The sequence below is a fragment of the Lepus europaeus genome, chromosome 13, assembly GCF_033115175.1.
Source record: "Lepus europaeus isolate LE1 chromosome 13, mLepTim1.pri, whole genome shotgun sequence".
NCBI lineage: Eukaryota > Metazoa > Chordata > Mammalia > Lagomorpha > Leporidae > Lepus > Lepus europaeus.
In genome coordinates this window covers 9,114,313-9,133,702 of record NC_084839.1, presented here as the reverse complement: position 1 = coordinate 9,133,702, position 19,390 = coordinate 9,114,313, and positions in this window count along the sequence as shown.

Here is a 19,390-nt window from a genome sequence, read left to right as displayed (position 1 = left end):
TCTGCCCGAGCTGGAAACCCTCCGAGACACCTGGGTTCAAGACTCAGCGCCACCACTCGCTGTGTGATCTCCGACACCTGACAAAAATGTGCAGTGCATTGACCAGGCTCGGCTGTGAGTGTACGTTACAGCCTATCCGGCGCCTGAAAACAGAAATGGTGTTTCCTCTGCGCCAGTGCCACGGTGCTGTGGCTTAAGCCACACCACAGTGCCTGGGACTGGACCCTGCCTCTGCTTGGACTCAGCTTCCTGCTAATGCACACCCTGGGAGGCAACGGGTGATGCTCAAGTGCTTGGGTCCCTGCCACTCACATGAAGACGTGGACGAAAATCCTGGCTCCTGGCCTCAGTCCGGCCCAGCCTTGTCTGTCCCAACCATTTGGGGAGTGAACCAGTGGATAGAAGTGCTCTCTCTTTCAAATAAACAAACTTTAAAAAGAGGAGATGGGAGGGCCGGCGCCTCACTCAGGCTCACTCAGTTAATCCTCCGCCTGCGGCGCCGGCATCCCATGTGGGCACCAGGTTCTAGTCCCAGTTGCTCCTCTTCCAGTCCAGCTCTCTGCTGTGGCCCGGGAAGGCAGTGGAGGATGGCCCAGGTCCTTGGGCCCTGCACCCACATGGGAGAGCAGGAGAAAGCACCTGGCTCCTGGCTTCAGATCAGCGTAGCTCCAGCTGTAGCAGCCATTTAGGGGGTAAACCAACGGAAAAGGAAGACCTCTCTCTCTCTCTCTCTCTCTCTCTCTCTCTCTCTCTCTCACTGTCTAACTCTGTCAAATAAATAAAATAAATAAATAAATAAATAAATAAATAAATAAAAAGAGGAGATGTTTTGTCCACTGTCCTCCTTGTATCTGTGAAAGTAGAGTCCTCAGCTGAAAGGCCAGTCCTTGTCCTGTTGTGCTGTGCCCGGTGACTTACGTAGGGCTGGTGTGCATCTGCTGCTCTGCGGAGTTTCCCAAAAGCAGAGCTGGTGTCCTGCCTGGCTTCCCCTGGATAAGTACAGTCTGAGTCTGTTGAGCTACTCAGAATCAGTGTGCCACGGGACTCAGTGACTAAAGGTATGGATGACCACCGCTCAATCCAATTCCTCACACACCGTGTCAGCACCCATTTCTTCATCTGTAATAGGAGATCAAACTGTTCCCTGAGCACTGTGAAGCAGCAGGTTGAGCTACCACCTGAGACGCAGGCATCCCATATGAGCACAGGTTCAAGGCCCGGCTGCTCCACTTCCAATCCAGCTCTCTGTTAATGTGCCTGGGAAGGCAACGGAAGATAGCCCAAATTACTGGGTCCCTGTCACCCATGTAGGAGACCCAGATAGAATTCCTGGCTCCCGGCTTCAGACTGGACTAGCCCTGGCTGTTGTAGCCATTTGAGAAGTCAACCAGAGGATGGGAGATACCTCTCCCTCTCTCTCTCCTCTCTCTCTCTCTCTAACTCTGCATTTCAAATAAATACATATTTCTTTACCCATGATCCAAGCACAGTGAGGGTTCCAATCAGCTCCTATGACACTTTCTGTGTGGGACTGTCCCCTGGTTAGATGCCTCACCTCTGCCCAAGAAACAGAGTGTTCAACTGAGGTAACACACCCCCATCCACAATGAACTGCAATCTCACAGGGTGGGTTTTACAATATCGAGGCCTCACCATGTCTGCCATGTGCCATATGACCTACCTAGAGGCTCACCTGTCCAGGAGTACCCACACCCACAGAGAGCCATTCACTTGGGACTGAGGAAACAAGGTTAGAATCCTAAAGATGAGGGATGGGGAGAGTGCAGACGTTTTTTTTGACAGGCAGAGTTAGACAGTGAGGGAGACAGACAGAGAGAAAGGTCTTTCTTCCATTGATTCACTCCCCAAATGGCCGCTACGGCTGGAACTACGCCGATCTGAAGCCAGGAGCCAGGTGCTTCCTCCTGGTCTCCCACGCGGGTGCAGGGCCCAAGCACTTGGGCCATCCTCCACTGCACTCCCGGGCCACAGCAGAGAGCTGGACTGGAAGAGGAGCAACCGGGACAGAATCCAGTGCCCCAACAGGGACTGGAACCCGGATGCCAGCGCCACAGGTGGAGGATTAGCCAAGTGAGCCACAGCACCGACCGAGAGTGCAGACTTTATACTCATGGCTGGGAGTAGGTCTTCCAGGCCACTCTCAACACCACTCCCCAGAGGCACCAGTAGGAGAGCAGGCTTTGATGTTACCCATCTACCCAGATGTCCACTGGGGCATGACCCAAGCATGGCCTTTCTCCAGCTATGTGGCAATGAGTAAATCAACGTTCCCCTCAAGGCTTGTTTCCTCATCTGTGAAGTTATGGCAGTAATATATATGTTAAGGTATGATGGTATTAGAATCAGATAACTGATAGATTTATAAGATAGATGACAGATGGACTACATAGAACAATAGGAACACATCATACAATGAGTATATTATTTAGCCACAAGGGAAGTACTCAATAAATGAAACGAACTTCAGTATCTCGACTCTACTACCTGTTCCTTGGGTGGCTTTGGTCAGATTTCTTTTCTGGACCCCAGGGCTTTCACCTGGAAATTAGAAGCAGCTCCTGCTAGCAAGCCTGTCATGAATGTATGCAACATCACAGGCATGAGACTGTCCAGCAGGCCACGTGGCTTTCTCCACATGTGGTTCCCCTCTGCTTCTCTTCCATCAGACAGGAGCTTGGAGAGCAGGAGTCTCGTAGCATATGCCCCTCCAAATAGCAACAGGGGCAAGAGCCACTAAAATCAACCCTGGGATTCTACTGCAGCCCAGAAGCAATTTTTAAAAATGACCCAGCAGACCCTAAGCTGCCACTGCTGACAGTCACCATACCCATCACATGCCAGGCCCTGTGAGAACCATTTCCTGGTTCAGTCCTGGGCCAGCTCCAAAAGGCAGAGCTTTCGATGCGTGAGTGACAAACCTGTCACCGGGAGCTGGAACTGGCTCCCAAGGAAACAGATCAACCCTCCTTGGCTTGCAGGCACACATCCAGGGAGAGCTGGGCACACGGCTGCAGCTGGGGGCAGCTGGGCCCGTGCACACTCGCCCGACTGTGCAGGAACAGTATTCACTCTGAGCTGCACAAAGCTGCGGTCTGCCTCCCTCTCCAGGTGCTGCCCAGGGAGCCTTTCCAGGGGCCCTTCGGGGACAGCCGGGGACTGTTCCCAAAGCAGCCACTGCAGGGCCATCAGGGCTTCCCAGGGTCTCCTTTCAGCTCTCCCTGACATTCAAGGAATGCGATGTCAGGTGACGCCTTGAAAGGAATGGGACATCTGTGGCCACCGTTTTGAGTTTCGTTTTCTTTGTGTGAGGCCCCCCTTTGGCCCATTTGCCATCAGTGACAAACACAATCTGTCGTCTTCCTAGAGAAAGGGCAGAGAAGTGTCGACTGTCAGAGCCTTAAAATTTACCTAAACCAGTGGTTCTCAAATTCAGGCTCTGAGAGCACCCTCCCATACCCCCAGACTTGGCGCATTCTCCCTCCGTCGCTGCTCATTGCTACCTGGAAACGTACCCGGTCTCCGAGGGTGCCTTGCCTGAGGGAAGCAGCTCTTCAAGTAGTGCCTCTTGCTTCCCTCATCTGCCTCTCCTCTCACCACAGAACCCCTGCCTCCATGTCCTCGGCCCAACAGCAGGTCAGAACCTGCAGCAGGATCTTCAGCACAGGGCTGGGGCAGACAAAAGTGGCCTGGCACTGGCACTGGCCTTGGATTCAAGTCCCTGGTCAGTTACACTCACGGCTTTCATTCCCCCACCTTGAGAACAATGTGCCTGATGAGAATCATGGTGCCTGATACCAACAGATGCTCGGTAAACCATCATCACACTATTACAGCCACTACTTCTCCCTGGTCCAAGGGTGGTGCTTCTTCCCCTCCCCTACCCCAGCTCTATTCCTGGGCCAGGGCCACTTGGGCAGTTTTTGGTTAGATCTGAAGGGCCCAGTGCAACAGAAAACCAGCAGTGTCACCTCCTACCAGGGGCAGCCTCCTGAGGCTCCTCTGCTGATGCAGCAGAAGCTGACCATTCGCGTAGACAAAGGCTACAGTCAGCTCCTGAACTCTGTCTCTGAGCAGCCAAGCACTGAAGGAGCCCTTTAAGCCAGGTCAGCTTTCACCCACAGGGTCGTGTCCACTGCGTTCAGAACTGGCCACCACTTGGCTGTCATCAGGGCAGAGGGACCATCCCGCTGGGTCTGCCCAGTCATGGCCAGGATGAGGGAGCCCACAGAGGTGCCAGGGGCCCTGCTTCTCGGAAAAAGACTTCAGGAGCAGGCTCTCAAGAACACAGGGGTTAATAAACAGGAGGCGGGCTTTCTCCCAAAGGAGGTTTCCTACCAGGGAGGAGGCAGTGCACAGAGAAGGAACACTGGACTTGGTAGACAAGGTGGGTGGACAGTGGCCCCTCAAAGCTCCCCACATGGTCCAGCCTGGAGAATGCACATCTCACTCAGCTGCCAAAGCACACGAGCTGCCACAGAGAGCCAGAGAACCACGTACAGTCAAACGTGAGCACGCTCTAACAGTGCGGCTCAGCTGCGAGGATATGTGAAACCTGGTTTAGGACTTTGTCCTTTCCTAACTTGGGATTCATTGTAGAAATCGCTTGTTTTAGTCCATTTTCTGTCATACTAGCAAAATACCTTGGGCTGGGTACTTCTAAAGACAAAAAAAAGATAAAAAATAAGCTGAGGGGCCAGTGCCATGGCGCAGTAGGTTAATCCTCCACCAACGGTGCTGGCATCCCATATGGGCACTGGTTCTAGTCCCGCTGCCCCTCTTCCAATCCAGCTCTCTGCTATGGCCTGGGAAAGCAGAAGATGGCCCAAGTCCTTGGGCCCCTGCACCCGTATAGGAGACCAGGAGGAAGTACCTGGCTCCTGGCTTCAGATCAGCACAGCTCCAGCCATTGCAGCCATCTGGGAAGTGAACCAACGGAAGGAAGACCTTTCTCTTTGTCTCTCCCTCTTACTGTCTATAACTCTACCTCCCAAATAAATAAGTAAAATCTTTTTTAAAAAATAAGCTGAAAAAATGTTAAATGTAAATATTAAAATAAACCAAGCACTTTAGAAAAATTAAAGTAAAAAGATTCAAAAATTGGACTATACCATGTGCTTAGGCTCTGATGAGGGCCTCGCAGTGGATGAAATTATAAGGGTGGCAGTGGGTGCACGTGTTCACGGGGTGAGACAGGGAGTCAGAGAGATTCAGGGGCCAGCCCCACTCTATTTCTCACATCTCTACAAGGAACCAACCAGGGTCCCCTGAGAACTACACTGATCCCTTCCAAAGGTGGCATCCCTAATAAGCTAATCACCTCCCAGCAGCCCCATCTTTAAAGGTCTCCCCACATCTCAACATTAACACCCCAAACTTCCAGCACATGAGCCTTTGGAGACACACTCAGGTCACATGCAAACAACTCACTGAACAGTCCTAGCAATTACTTGCATGGCACCTAGTAGGTACAGCTACTGTTCCAAATGGATACATACATACAACTTATTTAATCTGTACCACAACCAACACCCACCATTCTTGTTCTAAAGATGAATGAACAAAGGCACCAAGAAGTTAAATAACTTGCCCAAGGACACAGGAAATCAGCCCAGCAGGTTGGCTCCTGAGTCATAGTTTCAACCACTGCTTACAACTCCTGGGGACCAACCTCCACATGTCACACTAAGGCACAACTACTGATTTACTGGTTGGTCTGTACCTTCCACTTTCTCCAGCAGCAGTCTACAAACTCCTCAAAGTCTGTCATTTGTTCACTGTGCGGTCATCAGCTGGGCATTAGCTTAGTGCATGCTTGGTATAAGGAGTCTGCAGCAAATGTCAAAGAACAAATGCCATCAATGAAGAGAGTTCACCTACCACTTGGGGGAAAAAATATAGAGGAAGGAGATCTAAACCTGGCTGATCACATGCTGAGTCAGGAAGTTCATATATGTTACCACTTTTAATCTGCAGGATAATTAGAAATACTAGCCCTAATTTACAGATGAGGAAAAAACTCAGAAACATTAACTAACACACCCAAAGCCGTTGTCCTGGTATCCACCAGTGTAAGAAGAGATTGAGTGGGAAAAAAGTTTAGTGGATGTTTTTTCTAGAGCATCCTTCCAAAGTTATCTGCACATTTTTGTGCTGTTTTATTTCTCTGCAGGTTTTAGGAAAGTGACGGTGATTCAAATAATTCTTGCAGCTGGAAAACTAAGGGATTTAGGTGCTTGGAGATACAACTGATTATCACTCTGTGGACATCCACTTGCTTTGCATTTACTTGCAGATTCTTTTCCAATTCCTGATTGCCCACCCCTGTGTGCTCTTTGAATTCCCCACTGAAATTAGTTTGCTTATTAATTAATGAGGTTAAAAAAAATCCTTGGTATGGATTAACTATACTCATACGCATGAATGTCAAAGATTTTTGCACCAAAATAAACTTTTTTTAGTTCCATATTTGCACAAATGTTTGAATGTTCTATACAAGGGTAGTTTTAAAAGTTTGTAGAAAAATGGAATCTCAAGATAAGCTTATTTTTTGGTGCAAAATACTTTGAAGGCCACGCATAATCTTAATACACATTTTGAAACAATGACCTGATCAGCTCTTGTCCTGACTCTAGATGTACAATGTAATACTTTATCCTTTTTAGTATTTGTTGTTGTTGTTGTTGTTCTAGTACTAGTGGTTGAACTCTGTAATTAACACACAATTATTCTTAGGTGTTTAAATTTTAACTGAAAAGTGATCCCTGTTAAATTTCAGAGTGGAAAAAGAGAGGGAGGAGATGTACAATTTGGGACATGCTCAATCGGACTTGCCCCAAATGGTGGAGTTAGAAATGTGCCAGGGGATTCCAATACAATCCCATCAAGGTGGCATGTACCAATGCCATCTCACTAGTCCAAGTGATCAATTTCAGTTCACAATTGATGGCTCTGATAGGTCTTAGAGTCAAAGGGATCACACAAACAAGACAAATGTCTGCTAATACTAACTGATAGAATCAAAAAGGGAGAGAAAGATCCAACATGGGAAGTGGGATACACAGCAGACTCATAGAATGGCAGATGTCCTAAACAACACTCTGGCCTCAGAATCAGCCCTTAAGGCATTCAGACCTGGCTGAAGAGCCCATGAGAGTATTGTAGGCATGGAGAGCCAAGATACCATGGAAAAGAAAAAAAAAAAGAAGAAGACCTAAATGAAAGATCTCTGTGTGAGATCCCAGTGGAAAGAACGGGGCCATCAAAGAAGGAGGTACCTTTCTCTGAAGGGAGGAGAGAACTTCCACTTTGACTAGGACCCTATCGGAATAAGATCAAAGTCAGTGAACTCTAAAGGCTTCCATAGCCCTGGCAACTCATGACTAGAGCTTAGGGAGATTACTGATGCCATGAACAGGAGTGTCAAATTGTTAAGTCAGCAACAGAAGTCACTGTGTACTTACATCCCATGTGGGTTCTGTCCTTAATGTGTTGTCTAATGTGCAGTGATGCTATAACTAGTACTGAAACAGTATTTTTACACTTTGTGTTTCTGCGTGGGTACAAACTGATGAGATCTTTACTAATTATATACTGAATCGATCTTCTGTATATAAAGATAATTGGAAATGAAAAAAAAACCTGGTGTTAAATTGGAAATGGCATAGAAAATTAATTTTAAAAAAAAATATTATGTAGGATCTCTGTCTTTAATGTGCTGTTCACTCTTATTTAATGCTATAACTAGTACTCCAACAGTATTTTTTTTTTTCACTTTGTGTTGCTATATGGGGGCAAACTGTTGAAATCGTTACCTAATATATACTAAACTGATCTTCTGTATATAAAGAGAATTGAAAATGAATCTTGATGTGAATGGAAGGGGAGAGGGAGCAGGAAAGGGGAGGGTTATGGGTGGGAGGGAAGTTTTGGGAGGGGGGAAGCCATTGTAACCCATAAGCTGTACTTTGGAAATTTATATTCATTAAATAAAAGTTTAATAATAAAATCTTAATACACATTTTACATGAACATTTTGAAGTATACTTACACTTCTGTGATCTTGACTTTACCTTTAATTTATTATCAGAATTCAAACCCAAATGTGTTGGTTCTTTGTAATTATACACAAACACACACACACACACATACACACACACATCACTGCAAGTACCCTATCGTCAAGCTCTTTCTCAAAGGCAAACCAACCTTGGTTAAAACTTAAGTGTTATGCACATTTTAAGAGGCCTTCTAAAATGTATATTTTTCAATATGTTTACTAAGGACTGGCTTCGTAGAGTGGGACTTAGGTAACGCGGCAGGCACCTAGTCGCTTCATTCCAGACGTTTTCTGTGCTTGTTGACATCACCTATCCACAGGGCCTGAACCATGCTCCTAAACTGCGCAGTGGCTGAGCACAGACAGACACATGGTCAGGCTAAATAGCGCAGGCTGAAGTGAACGGAATTAAACCGAACTGAACTTGCGTTAAGCCTCCTACACCCATCCAGGAACACCTGTCCTCCTCCAATGCCAGACCTCGTGAATAGTCTTCCAGGGACACTATTCTGAGAAATCTAAGGAAATTCCAACTTTTCAAGGTAGGAAGAATGACTGGTGATATTAGCAGGCCCTCAGCTCAGCAAACACACAGAGAAGAGAGACAGAGAGAAGTGTGCCTTAATGGAATGGGTTCAGAAATCAGCTCTTAACTCAAGTCCTAGCCACCCCACAGGATACTCTTCTGAGTTTCAGTTTTATCATCTGTAATGGTTCTTTAATGGTTCATTCTTTGCCAACCTGGCTAGACTGTAATACTCATGTGTTTGGTCAAACACCAGGCTAGATGTTGCGATGGGGAACTTTTTTTAGACATAATCAACATTCCCAGGGGTAGAGGACAGCAGGTGACAGTGGATGAGCCTCAGTTTTCCAAGACCTTCATGAGGGACCCTGATACAATCACACACAGCTCTCCGTTCTGCATGGCCACCTCACTTCCTATAGGTATCTGCCATCTTTGGTCAAATAAATAAGCAACTTAACCCAACCTCAAAGTGGCTATTTGTCTGAGATACTGGGGTACAAATCTGGAACCCACATGAAACTTTTCACAACTAAAAAGAATTAAAGCCCATTTATTAAAATGTGAAATCTTTTGAGGACTAATTCACCAACACAAAAAAGTTCATTAGTGAGTTGGTAGCTGGACTAGCATTTGGATGTTTAACATCATCCATGGACCCTCAGGCTATAGCATTTGATCAAACGCAGACCCAAACCAATGGGGTGGCTGCTGTCACTGGATCCTGGGATGCAGATTCAATTGTGCAAGTGCATCTATGAGTTTAGCAGCTCCCTGAGGGTAGGGTGCCAGCTGGGAAACCGCTCCCTCAACTTCAACTACAATCTCATGAGTATCCCCAAAGGCTAGGACATGGGAAAGAATATGATATTAATTAAATTAACTCCAAGGTCACAATGTATCCTATTTAGAAAATTTACCTCTAGTTTATTTCACATTATAAATAAGTTCAATCTTATAGTCTGTATAGCCATGGAGAGATTATACAGTGAGCCCAAATATGTGAGTGTACTTCAAAAAGTTTATGGGAAAATGCAATTAAAAGCTGAGTTTATGATTATGCAAAAAATATTGAAATCCTTGCAAAACTGTTTCTTAATTTTCCATAAACTGTTTGAATACCACACATATGCAGGGATTTCAAAAATTTTACACCAAAATAAATTCATGTTTTAATCCTATTTTCCATGATTTTTTTTTTTGAAGATTTGATTTATTTACTTAAGAGGTAGAGTTACAGACAGAGAGTGAGAGAGGCAGAGAGAAAGGTCCTCCATCCACTGGTTCATTCCCCAAATGGCTGCAATAGCCAGAGCTGGGCCAATCTAAAACCAGGGGCCAGGAGCTTCCCCTAGGTATCCCAAATGGGGGCAGGGGCCCAACGACTTTGGCAATCCTCTTACTGCTGATCTAGGTCAGAGCAGAGAGCTGGATCAGAAGAGGAGTAGCCAGGACTAGAACCGGTGCCCATACGGGAAACTCGCACCACAGGTGGAGGCTTAGCCCTCTATGCCACAGCACCGGCCTTTTCCATGAATTTTTGAAGTATTCTCATACACTGAAGAATGTCCCCAAATATGAACACTATGAATACTGTACATTTTTTCCCATTTTTAACTTCCACATAAACTGAAGTCCAAACACAGTGAAGTCTAACATAATCCTCTTTTCAGTCTCTCACTCTGCTTGGTGTGAGAGGAGGGGATCCTAGTGGAAGCAGATTTAGAATGGATCTCTCCTGGACCTGCTGCCTTCTTGGCCACCTTCCTGGAAGGGATGCAATTCTCTGAGTGCCGCAAGGATCAGACACCAAATGCCAACCCACTCATGGGTCCCACTTCCCCTCCAAAGCCAAGAAAAGCTATAAGATTATCTCAATACCATCCTTTGGCCCAGAACAGTGAGAAAACGCAAGTAAATTCCAAGCCCCCAGAAAAGCAGAATTATGGTGGCAGGACCAATTCACAGCACAGTTCAGACCCCAGTCAGCCAAATGCCCTGTCGGACACTCAGGGAATTTGGAAGAGAAGGAAAATAAGTGGAAAATCTATGAAAAAGTTAGATCTTTGTGATTCCAGCCTCATGGGAACAACAGTTATTTGGTGAGTTTCTTCTATAAACAGAAATTCAACAGGAAGACGCCAGCTTCATGATGATAGTGTAAACCCACTGCTCCCAGACACAGGTCTCCTCCTGCAAACTTGAGAAACTTGAAGCTTCCACTTTTTAATAGAGGCTCCCATTTGCCTCTTAAAATAAATCTTTTCATTTCTGGATCCCCAGGCGTTCCTGGCACTGTCACACTGAGCCAAAGTATCGGCCCTGTCTGCACTCCCTCCTGACAGCACAGCACACCATATTTATTTTTAGCTTTTTGTTTCCTGATAATTCCATTTTGGTTTTCCCTCTGCGTTAGTCAGGAAGATGGACTGGCTCTTGTAGAACAGCCTCTTCCCTCTAGCCCACAGCAATCTTTATCTTTTCATAGATAAAAGCCACCCTCACGATGCTGTGGTTGAACCCACAGTCTGGCTCTTTCCACTCCATAAAGACAATCAGGGTTTATGACATAACCACTGCTGAGCCAAGCTGACCCCAGGAGGCAAGTAGATTCCAACTGGGGTGGGACCTAGCATCAGTGATGCTTATAATCCATCCCCCCTCTCAAACCAATTCTAACACACAATCAAGACTAAGGATCTCCGCTGAGGGCACCTGGAAGGGTATCTGTCCCAGCATCTCCCACCAGCCTCAGACACAGCTGCAATCTGGTTGGGGCTGCACAAACTGCTGCACCCCATGCAGGACAAGCTAAGCCCCAGGCCCCACAGAGAAGTGTCCACTAAGGCTCTGCATGCCGAGAACCTCCTTCCCTTCATGTCAAACGTACCAGGTCCATTCTGAAGATGCCCAGCCACAAGCGTGTGCCAGTTACAAATCTACTTTCACCTCTCAGTTGTGATGCATATAATAAACCAACAGTCTTGACATGCAGAGATGTTGTGGGATGATAAACTAGCTCATTAACTTATCCTTCACCTCATGGACACATCTGTCGTTATAATGACAACACTTAAAATCTATGCTTTCAACAATTTTCAAGTATACAATACATAATTACACTCGACAATGTACAGACATATAAAGCATTACGTTAGGGGCCTGTGTTGTGAAGTAGCAGATAAAGCTGCCACCTGCAGTGCTGGTATCCCATATGGGTGCCAGTTCAAATCCTGGCTGTTCTACTTCCTATCCAGCTCCCTGCTATGGCCTGGGAAAGCAGTACAAGATGGCCCACAGTCTTGGGCCCTGCACCCACATGGGAGACCCAGAAGAAGCTCCTGGATCCTGGCTTCAGATCAGCGGCAGCACTGGCCATTGCAGCCAACTGGGGAGTGAATCTGCAGATGGAAAACTGACCTCTCTCTCTCTCTCTCTCTCTGCCTCTCTTTCTCTCTCTGTGTAACTCTTTCAAATAAATAAATCTTAACAAAAAGCATTATGTTGTACATCATACACATAATTTGTTTCATTAGTCAATTAAAAATAAGCAAAAAACAATTAAAGAACGAATGAAACACAAACCAAATACATTTGATTCTTCAGGACAAGTCATCAACAGTCCTCCTGCTCATGTACCCCCTGGCACAAGGTGAGAAGACCTAGAATGGAGATCACACTCGTTCTGAGACCAGATAAGGCTCTGTGCCTACTTCTCCACAAGTGTGAAGATGACCAGGTGCCCACTCAGCCTGGCACAGCCAAGAAAGGGAGAGAAAGGGGGCATACAAGCCTGCTGGGCCCACACATGCATTCAGAACTGCAATCAGGAGAGCACCCAGCGGGTCCAAGACCTGCTCTCAGTTAGCCCAACAGAGAGAAGGCCCTGGTTGTGAGTCAGGGGGAGCAGCTGGCCAAGCAGGTTAGCGCTCCCTTTTCCCTGGCCTTAACAGCTCCATGATGAAGTCAGAAAAGGCCTTGGCCAATCTGGGGAGAGAAGGCAGGAATCAGCTTTTAGAGACGGGCGCCATGTTGGAACTGCCCAGACTGGAACTCCTCCAGTGACTTCTCTGGTTGGGTCTAGATGGTTCCTGCCACCTTGTTTGGAATGACAAAGTGTGTCCACCCTGGCCACAACACCTTCTTCTCACTGGCCAGCAGGTGGGTGTTCCTCAAGCGGCAACCTGCCCTAAATTGATTCCTGGTCTGCTCATCCACCCGACTGGCTATGGTGTGTTCTGGGCTTCTGGACTCTAATGGCCTTCAAACACTCACGTCTGTGTTGAAAACGTGGAAGTTATGCCAAGTTCCTCCTCAGGTTTTCTCAGTTCCCCTCCTTCCTGCTCATGTGGCTGCCTCTCCAGGCTGAACTACCTGAATGTATTGACATCTCCCTGACCCAGCGCACCCTGGCTAACCCATCCCTGCTGCTGCCTGACTTCTCTGAAATATCACCCACCACGGTGTTCCCCTCCTTCACCCTCAGTGGCTACCAGGTGTGCAGAGGATGGCACTACACCACCTGGCTGACACACACCATGAACCAGCGCCTGTCACTTCTCACCTGGTCTCTCCTGCACACAAACCCACCCTCTGACCCGTGGCTCTTCCTCTACCACCACCCTGTCCCTATTCCCTGGGTGCAAAACACTTATTTATGCCCATCTCCCCCTACCCCAGATAAACATGGCCCTCCCTCCATGGTGCCTTCCTAGGACCACTGCTTTGAACAATGTCTGGAGAGGCACCTCTCCTATAAGAGATGCGCTCCTTGGCTCCCCAACACCTGGCATTTTTATTGGCCACAAAGTAGACCCTCACACTATTTTTTTTTCTCCAAATGCCTTTTTTTTATTGTCAAGTGTTACTCTAAAATATTAAACACCACACAGACAGGTGCTACAGTGACTGCTGCATAAAACACTCCAGGTACTCTCAAAATCGGCCACCAGGCAGAATAAAAGGGGTTGTCCTTGGAGGCTTTGGTTAGTGAAGAATGCATGTCCCTTTGAACAAACGCATGGAGAAGGGGCCAGTGTGATTATCTGTCTACTTACCCATTGGTTCATCTCTCTCTTGGCCCACCTTGTCTCCTCTCCCCCTCCTCATGCTTACTGGTCTTTTATTCTTCTTTTCCTTCATTTTGTTGGCTTGATTTTTATAGTTTTTCATCTACTGATTCTCTTAATTAATTCCTTTAAGAAACAGAGACAGATAGAATTTCCATCTACCACTTTACTCCCCAAATGCTTACACAGACTAGAGCTGAGCCTGGGCCAGGCTGAAGCCAGGAGCTAGGAGTGCAACCCAGGTCTTCCACTTGGGTGGCAGGAACCCAACCACTTGAGCCATTAACATTGCCTCCCAAGATCTGCATTAACAGGAAGCTAGAGTCAGGAGCAAAACCCAGGCAGCCCAGTGCAGTCAAGCATCCTAACCAACATCTTAAACACCAGGCCCAAACAGCTATCCCAGTCTATGGGTTTTTTTTTTTTTTAAACCAAAGCAATATATCCACATAGTTCTACAAATAAAAGAGTATTAACAGGAGGCACAAAAACAAAATCCACATGATGGACCCCACCTGCCCCTTCTCTCCCCCCCACACACACATACATACATACACACACACACACACACTCCTGCTCCCTAGAGACAGCCTCTGCCACCCTCTTAGCTCCCTGTTCTAACACTGACTTTTATAATTCCAAATAATATGAACATACTACAACATGTTTATTAACCACATTTAGATATAACTTTTGGCTTCTCAAAACACAGAAAGTTTTATTTTTTCCCATGCTCAAGGCCCATAGGACAGCAATGCAGCATTTTTTTTTTTTACTATTCCTTTGCCTTTTCCTAGGATCAAAAATGCTTTTTTTTTAACCATTTGCTATTTTTTTTTCAAGTTATTGCTACCTCCCCCCATGAAGAAGTGTTAGGGGAGAAAACGTCTTGTCCGCAGCACATTCAGCCTTGTCAAACCTCTCTCCTTTGTCCCCTTACCCCTCACAAGCATCCTGGGAGCCTTTTCTCCCCATTCCCAGATCCCAGGTGGATTCTTATGTTTCTTATTCTGTTTCTTTAATGGTATCCATTTCTCATTTCACAAGTGCAATAGAAGACATTAGTTATGGTGTCTGGGAAATTTTCTGTTTCCTGATTATATAATAACAACCATAATAGTAATAATAGTCCCCTAGATTGTCTTTGTTTGCTTCAGTTTTCACCAGGGACTTCCCTCAAATGCCTGGAAATGCTCACTGTCTGTTCACACGTAAGCGAGACACACTAGTTGGGGCCAGTGGGGAGGTCCATATGTTCATACGTAAGCGAGACACTCTAGTTGAGGCCGGTGGGGAGGTCCATATGTTTATGTCTGCAGGTGTGAAGGAGTTGCCTACATTTGTGTCTGGGGGTTGTGGGGGTGGATATGGCTTTGCTCCTGAAACGTCAATTTATGTACCCAACTATCCCCTTGACATCTCTTGATTTTCTCCCAACTCCTGCTCCTCTCAGTCTTCCTCTTAAAATGGTTGCCAGGGGCCTGCACAGTCAGGCCCAGCCACCCCACCAAGTGAGCCCAGGCCACACCTGCCTACACCACCTTGCTTGACAAGTTCTTTATTTTTTTTATGCTCTTCATACAGAATATAAGCACTTTGAGGACAGCACTTTTGTTTCGCTGATTGGTTTATTCGCTGATCCCTAGGAGAGGGACTGTTCTTGGCAAGTAGAAAGTACCTGGAGAACCTTGCTAAAGCAGTGAATGAAAGTCATGCATATGCTTATTAGACTCGTGACTCTCCACAGCTGAAATCGGACATCCACGGAACTGGATGACAAGAATGACACCCCATACTTTGTACACTCCCATGTCCTAGCAGGCACGTGCATGCCCACACCCACACAACCAGCCACTATCCATCATTGGCAAGATGATTAAATATGTTCACAGCCCCTGGCTTCTGCCCACATTGGATCACAGTATGTTTGCCTGACTCCAACCTAGCATGAAGCCGTGAGCCCCAGAGGGACAGACACCTCGGATTCGTTCCATTGCCTCAACCACACTTTGCATGGTGCTCCCTGCATCAAATGGAAACCTACGAGTCAACTAACACAATTCCATCAACTGAGAAGTGTTTACTGAACATGATGTGGGGACAGCCATCCCAAACAGGAAGCGAAGCTGGCAGCTAAGAGTGGAAGAAGGAGCAATCAGAGAGAAGAAAGGGCCAGGGACCTGCCCAGGGTCTCATTCAACCCCTACCCCAGGACTCCTGGTAATGACAGATTTGAGGTAAGCTATTAAAAGACTCTTCAGAGGGTGGGCATTTGACACAATGGTTAAAATGCTGCTTAGGATGCCTATATCCATATCAGAGCAGGGGGTTCAAGCACCAGCTTCTCCCTATCTAGTACAGCTTAATGCTAATGTATACCCTGGTAGGCAGCAGATAACAGTTAAAGTATTTGGTCCCTGCCACCCACATAGGAGACAAGGACTGAGTTTCTGGCTTCAGTCTGGCCCAGTCCTGGCTGTTGCAGGCATTTGAGGAGTGAACCAGCAGATGAAATGGCTGTTTCTCTGTCTCTCTGCCTTTCAAATAAAATAAAATTTAAAAAAAAAAAAATCTTCAGATTCCAAACTAGCAAACCCATTAAGAGATGATTTTAGACCATTGAGAATAAATAGAAAATCAGTATGATCAAATGCTTTCTGAATCAAAGGAAATGTAAGCCCTTTATTTCAGTGTTCTTTTGATATAGATCCATGCGTGGAGAAGCAGCATGCAGAATCAGAGCCCACTGACAATGCCCTTCCCTGAATCTCAAGGCAGCAGCAGGGTCAGGTCCTGCCCCATTATTTACAGAACTCTTGGATGGAGGTGGCACCTCCCTATGGCTGTGCCCCATAGGCAGGGTCTGCTGCCTGCCTCCAGCCACCTGCTCCTGGAGAGAGCTGTGCTCCCTTCATGTATCTGCACACCACGTAGGGCCCATCTCCTCCTTCTATGCCCCCAAAACTCTGGATGTGGTTGCTAAGAAACAGACTAAAAATTTGGGATGTCATAAAAAAAGTACACAAAGAAAGAACAAATGAAACTGAGGGTGAAGCACTTACGGGACTAAATGCTTTGCCTGCAGCCTTCACAGCCTGGCTCCCTCTCGGTGAGGCCCTTCTCCACCCGAGTTCCTCTCCCATCTGAGCCCTGTCCATTGCCTGTGCTCCCACTCCTTGGATCAGCCAGGTGACGGCAGCTGCTGTCCAAGATAAACTGAGATCTCACAGTTTACCACCCTCAACGTTTCTCTCTCACACTGTCTATTTCACGGGGGGCAGGCTGCCTTCCACAGTTATTTGGGCCCAGGTTCCTTCTGTCTTGTAGCTCTGCCTTGGAGTCATTGCAAGTTGATGGATGGAGACAAGCAGTATGAAAAAGGCACACCCATTTTTTAACGTCTTTGACTCAGAAGTGATACATATAGGTCACCACTCCTCACACCCCCACTGAGAAAATATGACACGGCCCCACCTGATATGGGGTTGAGGGCCAGAATCGTGGTGCCTAGCAGGCTGTCAGCATCAACTCTACAACATGGAAGGAATATGGGACTGTTTAGGTGACAGCCAGCACATCGGCCATGTCTTGTCCCTACCCCTTTCCCTCAACACCAGCAGGCCCTGAACAACTGGCACTTCCCCCAGGAAGTTTAAACATCAGGAACTCAGCTACTGATCACGAGCCATCGCTTTGGGCTATGGTTCTGTTGTGATCCATCGGTGACATATAAGAACAGAAGGCAGAAGAGGAACACAGTGTCCTCAACCCTGTGCCCAAACGCTGCTCCAGCAGCTCACGCTGAGTCAGTGTCACAGCACCTGGCAAAGCTTCCAGGTCACCGGAAGCTGTGTCTTCGAGTCTTTGACAGGCACTCGTGACATACACACCAGTCTCCCACCCAGGCACAACTGAGTCCTGGCAGCTAGTTCTGGATCGAAAGGGCAAGCTCTGCTGGGTGAGAGAACAGGGTCTGGTTTGCATTTGTTCCTGGTCAAAACAGGAAGTCCTTACCCCGTTTTTCAAAACGTGTGAGCTTCTTTAAAGAAGCCAATGCACTGTGGTGCCCACAGTGACTCAACCCTGAGTAACAGTGGAAGCTGCCTTAAGTGCCCCTCACACGGCTCCCCCACTCCACATCCCTTCTCCTTCCCCAGTTCAGCCAGGACGTGCTGTGCATGCATCTCTGCAGGCTGGCTCATGCAGCAAGCAGACATGCAAGTGGACACATGATGCAGCCAGCACTCCACTACTGCCCTGTTGCACCTCTACCACCCCCGTGGCCACCCATGTGACTGCCGCTCTGGGTGGGTACAGCACCCACCTATAGAAATGGGGACAGAGCCTGACGACTCTGCCACCAGTCTGGATTTGGAGGCCCAAGTTTTGACTCTGCCTTTTTTATTGGGAGGACCTTAGCAAATCTCCGCACTTGTGATTTTCAGAAGAGTCCTCCATGAAATGGGGCTAATGACTGTTGAAAGTGACCTGAGGGGCGGTGCTGTGATGCAGCAGGTAAAGCCACTGCCTGCAGTGCTGGCATCCCATATTGGTGCCAGTTCTAGTCCTGGCTGCTCTGCTCCTTTTTTTTTTTTTTTTTTTTTTTTTCCTGACAGGAGGAGTTAGACAGTGAGAGAGAGAGACAGAGAGAAAGGTCTTCCTTCCATTGGTTCACTCTCCAAATGGCCACCACGGCCTGCGCACTGCGCCAATCCAAAGCCAGGAGCCAGGTGCTTCCTCCCGCTCTCCTATGGAGGTGCAGGGCCCAAACACTTGGGCCATCCTCCACTGCCCCCTCCCCAGGCCACAGCAGAGAGCTGGACTGGAAGAGGAGCAACCGGGACAGAATCCAGCACCCCAACCGGGACTAGAACCTGGGTTGCCGGCACCACAGGAAGAGGATTAGCCAAGTGAGCCGCAGCGCCAGCCTCTGCTCCACTTCTGATCCAGCTCTCTGCTATGGCGTGGGAAAGCAGTGGAAGACAGCCCAAACCCTTGGGTCCCTGCACCCATGTGGGAGACCAGAAGAAGCTCCTGGTTCCGGATCAGCTCAGTTCCGTCCGCTGAAGCCATGTGGGCAATGAACCAGCAGATGGAAGCCTTCTCTTTCTCCTTCTCTCTCTGCCTCTGCCTCTCTGGAATTTTGACTTTTAAGTAGATAATATTTTTTTTTAAAGTGACTTGAAAACAGCCATGATAATAAACCTTCCCGTTGGGTCACAGCTTACAGTTTCCAATGCACAAAGAGCTTTTGTGTGGGCCAGTGTGAAAGACACTGAGGCCAAGGCAGTGCCCTTAAAGAGACCTGAGGTGTCCCCCAGGGAGGGGAGTGCCACCAGGGAGCTAAAGCACAGCGAAGCAGCTGTCAGTGAGATGGGACACTCAAAGTGCATGGCTGTGAGGTGGTCCACCAGCAGGCCAGGGCCAAGAAGTTGCCAGAAGCCTTGCTTTACTGAGCAAGTCAACACACCCAGCACCCAGCTACAAGCAGGCTGCCTCCAGAAAGGTGACTTTTATTTACAAGTGTGGTGAGATGCTCCCATGGACACCCAGACATCCTTAGTTTACCTGTTTTGTAGCTTACACTTTCATACACTGCATTTTGACACTCCTAAACTGTACTTTTCATACAATGGCTGATGGTTCCATATTCATAAAAACAATGCTGACCACCAGGTGCTCCTGCCGCCTCCTCTGAGGCCAAAGTCAAGGTGACTG